The sequence below is a fragment of the Trichechus manatus genome, unplaced genomic scaffold (genome assembly GCF_000243295.1).
Source record: "Trichechus manatus latirostris isolate Lorelei unplaced genomic scaffold, TriManLat1.0 scaffold00236, whole genome shotgun sequence".
In the NCBI taxonomy this organism is placed as follows: domain Eukaryota; kingdom Metazoa; phylum Chordata; class Mammalia; order Sirenia; family Trichechidae; genus Trichechus; species Trichechus manatus.
The window spans coordinates 2412057-2422125 of record NW_004444172.1 but is presented as its reverse complement, the minus strand read 5'-3'; positions in this window follow the sequence as shown (position 1 = coordinate 2422125).

The following is a 10069-nucleotide window of genomic DNA, read 5'->3' as shown; positions in this document are numbered from 1 at the left end:
TTTGGCTGATTTTTGGAAGTAGATTGCCAGGCCTTTCTTCCTAGTCTGTCTCAGCCTGGAAGCTCTGTTGAAGCCTGTTCAGCATCATAGCAACATGCAAGCCTCCATTGACAGACGGGTGGTAGCTGTGCATGAGGTTCATTGGCCAGGAATCAAACCTGGGTCTCCCACGTGGAAGGTAAGAATTCTAATACTGAACCACCAATGTCCCTACCTTCTCAGTTAGTCCTCCCCAAACCTGGTGAAGTGGTCATCCTTAACTTAACTCACAGATAGTCAAACAGAAGACAGAGAGACGAGGTGACTTGCTGAGGTGATCCAGCTCAGGAGCAGCAGAGCCAGAAATGTAGCCTGTATCTTTCTAAATCCAAGGAGTGCATTTTTTCATGCTTCCCGCAACAAAGAATTATGCAGTCCAAAATATCAGTAGTTCCAAGGTTGAGAAACCCTGCTTTAGAGGTAAGTAGGGGCCTGATCATGAAGGGAGTATTTGCCAAAGAGCAAGAGGGAGTTGTTGAAAAGTTTCGGTGTGATTGGTTTAGGGTTTTAGAAAGCTCATTTTGGCATCCATGTGGACAGTGCATCAGAGTTGGAGAAGGGTGGTAAGACTAGAGGCAGGAAAGCAATTTGGAAGCCATTGCAATGATTCAAGGGAAAGATGACCTGTAGCGGACAAGGAGAATGGCAGAGGAAATGGAGACGAGTTGATGAAGAAAGAACACTGTGACTTATGGATGTAGGGGTGACGGAGCAGGAGCAGTCAAGGATGGCCCTAGAGTCCTGTCTTGGGGGCCTGGGTGGAAGGTGATATCTTGAGAAAGTGACCACAAGAGGCGTGGGTTTGTGCTGGGATGTGTGTGTATGTGTGTGTGTCTGTGTATGGTGAGTTCAGTCTGAGATGTGCTGAATTCACAATACTCATGGGACATCCAACTAGACAGGCTTACTGAGAAGTCAGGTATGAGAGTCTACAGCTCAGGAGTGGTCTGGGGCTGGGGAAGAAGATTTGGGAGTGATCAGTATATATTTGGTGCTTGGGCCTGGGTAGATGAGATAACTCATGGAGAGTGTGTAGAGTTAGGAGAGAAGGGCACCAGGAAACCAGATGACTGCCAATATTTAACTCTCCAGAAGAGGAAGAGGAGCCCATGAGCAGAAACTGAAAAGAAATAGCTAGAAAGGTTACTAAGAAAGGAGACAATTTTCAAGAAGGAGGAAGTGAAGCACTATCACATACTACAGAGGTCAAGTAGGATAACTGAACAGTGCCTGTTGAATTTGGCAATTGGCTGGTCAATGGGGACCTTGGCCAGAGCAGTTTCAGTGGAGCAATGGAGGGGGCAGAAACCAGATTACTATGGTGTAAGGAGTAAGAAGGGGTTGAGGAACTGACCAATAAGTCTACACTACTCATTGGAGGAGCTTGGCTTTGAGGCAAAGCAGGGAAACCAACTTGTTCTTTGGCTTAACCTCTAGGAAAGACCAAAACACCCACATTTTGGCTCAGACTCCAGCAGTACCTGGCCATGGTTTGGTCCCTCTTCTTTGCCTACCCTATCTTATCTGTCAGTCCTTCAAGGCCCAATCCAAGTGCCACCTCCTGAAGAAAGTCCTCTCTGCCTGCCTTCACCTTTGTGTGACTCTGGTAGTACTGTTTGTACCTTTCACTAGGTAGGTAGGTAGATGACCCAGCCCAGTCTCTACGTGTCAGATGTGGAAAGTAACTCACTCAAGTTCTCAAGGCCCTGGACTAGACCCAGATGTCCTGATTCCCCACTCAGTGCTCTTCGTTCTCCCTCTATCATCTCCTGGGCACCTCTAAGTGTCCACTCAATACAGTACCTTGTTTTCCTGACTAATGGGTCCATTCTGTTTGTCTTGTCTTACTAGATACATTAAACCCCTCCTGAGAGTAGAGACTACTTTTGAGTATTTGTTGAATGAATGAATGAATAAATGAATTACTCAGCACACAGAGCCTTACCGAGGATTATGTCCGTGGCAGTAGGGCTCAGAAAATACCCGTAGAATTGACATGAATGGATTTGCACTCTTACTTAAACTCAGCTTGACTCTCACCAGGGGGTGAAGTTCAAGTTGATCAATTAATTGATTAATTTAATATGTAATTGAAAACTCTTCCTATGAGCAGGGCACAGTTCTAGGTGGCAAACAAGAGGGGCAAGGTCCTTGTTCTCATGGAGCTTACTTCTTATTGGGGGAGAAAGGCAATGAACAAAAAACCAATCAATAAACAAGACTGTATCATTTTGATAAATACTGTGATGTGAATTAATGGGATAATGTGGAACAAAGCAACTGGAGACGAGAGTGGGATGAGTGAGCTTCTTTCGAAAGAGTTCTCAGAGGTGGCTTCTCTGAGGAAGCAACGTTGAGCTGAGACTTGACAGATGAGGAGTCAGTACAGTCTCTGGATTGGCCAGTGGAGCTGGAACTGGTACTAGAAGTGTCACATGAGGAGGTTGGATCAGTACATAAGAGCCACATCATGAAGAGTCTGACAGGCTGTGGAAATGAGTTTGGACTCATTGCTGGCACAGTGGGAAGATACTGAAAGGGAAGCATGAGGATGACATGTTCCGATGTATGTTATCAAACACAGTGGCTTGGGCTGGAGAGGTGGCAGGAGAGATGGAGAGAAGTAGATGGACTGGGGATATATGGTGGAAGGTGGGGCAGTGGGAGGTACTGTCTGCAAAGACGTAGTCTCTCTAGTCTTGACTAGTGGGTCCATTCTGTTTGTCTTGCCTTACCAGATACATTAACCCCCTGTCCCATGAGAGTAGAGACTACTTTTGAGTATTTGTTGAATGAAGAATGAATGAATGAATTACTCAGAGCACAGAGCCTTACCTAGGATTATGTCCATGGCAGTAGGGCTCAGAGTATACACAGTCCCTGGGAGAGGAGGTGCCCTGGAGGGGATAAGAGGGTATCTCACTGAGGGAGCAGGAAGAGCCCTGAATTAGGAATCAGGATGTCAGGTCCAGTCCAGGGCCTGTGTGAATTTGTGTGAGTCACTTCCCACATCTGACACGTAGAGAATTGGCTGGCTCATCTCTACAGGCCCTTTCAGCTCTAGCATTCTTGGTCTATGTCAGTTGTTGGGGTATCTGAATAGGGAAGTGTCAGAGGCAATGTTGTGGAGGCTGATTTCACAGAGCAACGGCCTAGGTCCCTATCTACTGGGCCTCTCACCCCAGGAATGGTGTTAGCCCTTTCACCATCTCTTATCTGCCCCAGGGGATGTTGGCCAAGCCCAATTAGCAGACCATTGTTCAGATCTGGAGGTCTGGCCCCTGGAGTCCACCACCTCTCTGAGGGCAGGGAGGGTACCCCTGAGCAGAACTTGGAACTGGAAGGGGCTACCTGATGGCTTATGGTCTGAGGAGAAGGGTGGTAAGACCTCTGGGCTGGATTGAACCTCTCTTTTCTCTGTCCATCTTTCCTGCTTCACTGTCCCTAGGTTCCTTCGTAGCAGATTCTCAAGCCGATTCCTTTGGGATACTCCTCTGTGCCGATCCCCTCCACCAGTTGCACCAACTATAAATTCCATCCTGGGGGTCTGGGAAGGAGATGGCCTTGAAGGCTGCATTAGTTTTTTATGCTGCACAGCAAATTACTGCAAATGTAACAACTTAAAACAACACACACATTAGCTCACAGTTCTGTAGGTTCAAAGTCTGGGCACAGCAAGGCTGGTTTTTTGCTTGAGGTCTCTCAAGGCTAAAATCAAAGGGTCGCTTGGACTGCATTCTTATCTGGAGTTCAGAGTCCTCTTCCATGCTCACGTGGTTATGGCAGAATTCAGTTCCTTGCTGTTGTAGGACTGAGGCCACTCTGCTCCTAGAGGCTGCTTGCATTCCTTGCCATGGGCCCCCTCCATACTCAGTGCCAGCAATGGGGAATCTCGATTGTGTTGAATCCCCCTCGTGCTTCGAATCTTGACTTCAGGAAAAGCCCAGAGCTTTTTAAGCGCTTATCTAATTATATCAGATGTCAGACTCACCTTGGATAATCTCCCTTTCTTAAAAGTCATTGTGCCAAAAGACGAGATTTACTGATCTTACAGAGACTGGAGAAACCCTGAGAGTATGGCCCCCAGACACCCTTTTAGCTCAGTAATGAAGTCACTTGTGAGGTTCACCCTTCAGTCAAAGATTAGACAGGCCCATAAAACAAAATGAGACTAACTGGGCATACCAGCCCAGGGGCAAGGACGAGAAGACAGGAGGGGACAGGAAAGCTGGTAATGGGGAACCCAAGGGCGAGAAGGGGAGAGTATTGACATGGCATGGGGTTGGCAACAATATGTATATTAACAGTTTAATGAGAAATTAGTTGGCTCTGTAAACCTTCATCTAAAGTACAATTTACAAAGTCATTGTGCCATATAACATAACCTAATCATGGAGTGAAATCCATCATACTCACAGTGCCAGGGCATGTATGCCAGAGGTAGGGGTTGGGGATCATCTTAGAATTCTGCCTATCACAAGGACCATACAGGATTTTCTTGGTGAAGAAGCGTAGGCAGTCATTCCTGACTGTTCAAGAAGAGAACAAATCTTCCAGTAAAGTTAGAGCTCTTTGCCGTTTTGAAGGTCAGAATGAATCCAATGAAACGTTTAGACCCTCACTCTAGAGCCATCATACTATATGTTGTCTAAGATTGCAGAGTTCATGGTCCCATGAAGCCTATCCATAATTTGCCAGTTGATAAACCCTAGTACAGGGCATGGGGAGGGATGCAGGTAAAGGTTAGGGCTGGGTAGTATGAGCCAGGTATCTGAAGCTTCAGCTTTGTAGCTTTAAGTTGCCATGTGCTGGAGGTTGGGCATAGGATGGGACTTAAATCAGAGTTCTTTGGTACTGGCCACAACGCCAAGGTGACCTCTGGTTGGTGCCCTGTGCACATGTGGTGTCTGTGTTGCTCAGCAGCCCACAGCGTGGCAGGGCAGACCACTCAGTGCCAGGTCTACCCTTGGACATGCTATGCCAGGAGCTACAGCAAGTTCTCACATAACTCTAAAGCTGAGATTAACCCCTGAGGATGAGATTAGGAAAGACAAAATACAGGGGGTGTTCTGTTTGGATCCCCGACATGAGTGCTGATATGGAGATGGTTGACTGAGTCCGTTTAGGGACATCCAAGCTCTGTAGTAACTTTGGGCCAGAAAGGGAGATCCCTAAGATCCCGGATCCTGGAGTGTTGATCCTACACTTCTTGAGCAAGGGGGCAGGCCTCAGGCTGGAGTAGAGATGACAGCCATCCAGGCCTCCTTGCTCAAAGGCACTGGGTTCTAAGTCCTCCTGCTCTCTGTTCTCCCTCAAAATCCAGGTCTACTGTGCAAACCGTAGCTGTGATGTAGGATGAGAATGTGTTCCTCAGGGGGCCCAGGCAAGTGAGTGCCTTCTGGGTACAACCAAAAAAAACCAAACCTGTTGCCTCCTGGGTATAGGTAAACAAATGATGCCACTGGAACCAGGTATAGACATTGGTTTCTTGAGAATTTGATGAATGTGGGTTAGCCCCTAAGACCCTGGTCACTTCTGAGACTAATAATAAGAGTGTATTGTTGTTGATGAGTGCTTTCGAGTCTATTTGATTCACAGGGACCCCATATGACAGAGTAGAACTGCTCCATAGGGTTTTTAAGGCTGTAATCTTTTTTTATTTTTTATTGTTGTGCTTTAAGTGAAAGTTTATGATTCAAGTTAGTCTCTCATACAAAAATTTATACATAGATTGTTTTGTGACCCTACTTTCTCTCCCTATACTGTGTCTGCACACTCTTCCTTTCCACCCTGGATTTCCCATGTCCATTCAACCAGCTCCTGACCCTCTCTGCCTTCTCATCTCACCTCTGGATGGGAGCTGCCCATTTAATCTCATGTGTCTACTTGAGCTAAGAAGCACACTCTTCACGAGTATCATTTTATGCCCCATAGTCCAGTCTAATTTTTGTCTGAAGTGTTGGTCTGAGGAATAGTTTTAGTTTTGGGCTAACAGAGAGCCTGGGGGCCACATCTTCCAGGGTCCCTCCAGTCTCAATCAAACCATTAAGTCTGGTCTTTTTACTAGAATTTGAGTTCTGCACTCCACTTTTCTCCTGCTCTGTCAGGGATTGTCTGTTGTGTTCCCTGTCAGGGCGGTCATTGTGGTAGCCGGCCACCATCTATTTCTTCTGGTCTCAGGCTGATGAAGTCTGGTTTATGTGGCCCTTTCTGTCTCTTGGACTAATACTTTCCTTGTGTCTCTGGTGTTCTTCATTCTCTTTTACTCCAGGTGGGTTGGGACCAATTGATGCATCTTAGATGGCCGCTCCCTAGCTTTTTAGACCCGGGATGCCACTCACCAAAGTGGGATGCAGAACATTTTCTTAATAAACTTTGTTATGCCAGTTGACCTAGATGTCCCCTGAAATCATGGCCCCCAGGCCCCCACTCCTGCTACTCTGTCGGTCGAAGTGTTTGGTTGTATTCAGGAAACTTCTTGGCTTTGGTTTAGTTCAGTTGTGCTGACTTCCCCTGTAGTGTGTGCTGTCCTTCCCTTCATCTAAGATAATTCTTGTCTACTTGTTAGTTAGTGAGTACCCCTCTCCCTCCTGCCCCACCCTCGTAACCATCAAAGAATGTTGTCTTCTGTGTTTAAATCTTTTCTTGGGTTCTTATAATAGTGGTCTTATACAATATTTGTCCTTTTGCGACTAAGTTCACTCAGCATAATACCTTTCAGATTCCTCCATGTTATAAGATGTTTCATGGATTCATCATTGTTCTTTATAGTAGCATAGTATTCCATTGTGTGAATATGCCATAATTTGTTTATCCATTCGTCCGTTGATGGGTACCTAAGTTGTTTGCAACTTTTTGCTATCGTGAACAATGCTGCAATGAACATGGGTGTGCATATATCTATTTGTGTGATAGCTCTTAATTCTCTAGGATATTTTCCAAGCAGTGGGATTGTTGGATAGCATGGTACCTCTATTTCTAGATTTTAAAGGAAGCACCAAATTGATTTCCAAAGTGGTTGTACCATTTTACATTTCCACCAACAGTGTATACGTGATCCAGTCTCTCCACAACCTCTCCAACATTTATTAGTGTTTTTTGGATTAATGCTAGCCTTGTCGGGGTGAGATGATATCTCATTGCAGTTTTGATTTGCATTTCTCTAATGGCTAATGATCGTGAGAATTTCCTCATGTGTCTGTTAGCTGCCTGAATGTCTTCTTTGGCGAAGTGCCTGTTCGTATCCTTTGCCCATTTTTTAATTAGGTTGTTTGTCTTTTTGCTGTTCAGGTTTTGCAGTATCTTGTAGATTTTAGAGATTAGATGCTGATTGGATTTGTCGTAGCTAAAAATTTTTTCCCAGTCTGTAGGTTGTCCTTTGACTCTTTTGGTGAAGTCTTTTGATGAGCATATGTGTTTGATTTTAGTTTCTCTTCTGGGTGTTTGTGCATTGTTACTTATGGTTTGTATTCTGTTTATAAGGCTGTAATGTTTATAAGAGCAGATCTCCAGGTCTTTCTTCTGCAGAGCTGCTGGGTATGTTTACACTGCTAACCTTTTGGTTAGCAGCCGAGCACTTAACCCTTGTGCCACCAGGGTTCCCTAATAACAAAAGTAGCTGTCATTTACTGAGCAATTACTAAATGCCAGTCTGTGTGATGAGTGCTGCATCAGTCAGGGCTCTTGGTGGCAGGCAACAGGAACTCTCCGTGTCTGATCTGAGTAGAAAAATGAATTTGCCAAAAGGAAATGGGGAAGCACATAGAATTACAGGAGGGGGCTAGAGAACCAGGCATGCGGTGGAAACGAGGTTGCAGAAATGGTCCAAGGAGGCTGCCACTAAGGATGTGCAGGGCTTGGGCTCTGGATTCATCCACTAGCTCTGTGGTCTCTGCAGCCTCAGGAACTTGATCTTGCCATCACCAGCACCAGACAGAGGTCTTCTTGATCCCTATTTTTTTGTGCCACTAGCTCCAGATTCTAAGTCTTGAATGGAGGCTTCCATTTGATAGAGCCCAGAGCCCTGGTGGTGCAACTGTTAAGTTCTTGGTGGCTAACCAAAAGGTTGGCCATTTGCACCCACCCAGAAGCTCCATGGGAGAAAGGCCTGACGTTCTACTCCTGTAAAGATTGCAACCTAGAAAACCCTACGGACAGTTATACTCTGTTACATGGGCCGCTATGAGTCGAAATCGACTCAACAGTACCTAACAACAACAATAGCAACAACAATAACAGTCATACGTCTCAGCTGCGAAGAATGCTGGTAATCTATTTGACATTTTTGACTTCAGTAATGGGAGGCCTGCCCACCATCAAGACCCATAGGAAGAGGAATTCCAGAAACTACAGGAAGGCGTTGAGGTGGCTGAGCAGCTCACAGCATGTCTGCTCCTCTGACTACCCAATGAGGTAGGTATTCTTATCCCCACTTATAAACAATGAAAATGAGGTACAGAGAGGTTAAGGAACTTACCCAGGGTCACACAACTATTAAATGGTAGACCTTAGATTCAAACATCTGGACTGTCTGACTCCAGAATGTACACTCTCAGCTACTGCTCTTTGCCTTCATTGGATGTTGACAAAATGGAATTTATAGGGTCACTAAGCCATGGGTTTCAGACCCTGGACTGTGGTGACCTAAAGAGAGACTTCCCTCTGGGAGTGGGGTGGCTGAGCAGCAAGCTGGCCTCTCAAGACTCCATCTCATCCCTCTCTGACTGTGATAGCGCTGTCCAACATGCAAAGTGCCCTGCAGGGGGCTTCTGGGGATGGGAGTGAACAGAACCCACCTCAGAGTTCCTGTCGGGGTTCTGATGGAGTTGTTTCCTGATTCCTGCTTCTGTGTCCTTGAGTCAGTGGAGACGGGAAAGATATCTCCATTCACTGACTCAAGATGGGACATATCCTATCTTGTTTTCCTCCCCCTTCCCAATGTGCCTACTGTTAACTTTAGTTATGAAAGCAATAACACTGTCCTGTGCATATGCTGAGGTCATTCCACTTCCACCCCTTTGCTCACGCTGTTCCTTCTACTGGAATGCCCCCATTTCCTTCCCTTTTATTCACAACCTATCCATCCAGAGAAGAACCAGATCCTTGTTTTTATGGAGTGTTCCTGCTCTCTTCTACAGTTGGGCTACCTGTGAATTGACAGAGAGAGCTTCCCAGCTTGGGTCTTAACCCTAACTCTTCTCTTGTTTTATCTGGATTTGTTTTATCTTACCAATTAGGTTGGAAGCCAATTGAGGGTAAGGACTGTACTTCACCCAGACTTTGTCCTCGCCCATAAAAATGCATAGTTTTTATTACAGTATTATTATTTTTATTGTGGTAGACATATATATAACAAAACATTTGCCATTTCAACAGACAGCATAGTTATTGAAACACAACAGGTAGGCATGTGGAAGGGGAGAGAAGTTTGGTACCAGAGAGAACTGGATTTGGATCCCAACTCTTCTAGTTACTTGAACAATTTAACTAACCATTGATTTAAAAATATTTATTGAGGGCCTACTATGTGCCAGGCACTGTACTAGGCACTAGGAATACAACGGTGAGTAAACGGACTTGGTCTCTGCCATCACGGAGCTGATAGTCTAGGGAAGAAGATAGATATTAACCCATTAACCAGATAATCTCACAAAACAAGGTGAAACGATTACCTGCAGCTAGCACTGTGAAGGACTAGCTCGTGCAGCTGAGAGGGCCCATAGGAGGAGTTGGTCCAGTGGGTTGGGAGTGGGTCAGAAGACACACTGAGCTTTAGTCTCTTCACTTGATAAATGGAGATATCACCCACCCAGCTCACTGGGTTGTTTTAGGGTTAAACATTCCTTAAATGTTTTAAGGGGGTGGGCAGTGGTGGTTCCATGGTAGAATTCTCACTTTCCATGTGGAAGACCTGGTTTGATCCTTAGCCAATGCACCTCATGTGCAGTCACCACCCATCTGTCAGGGGAGGCTTGCATGTTGCTATGATGCTGAACAGGTTTCAGCAGCGCTTCCAGACTAAAATGGATTA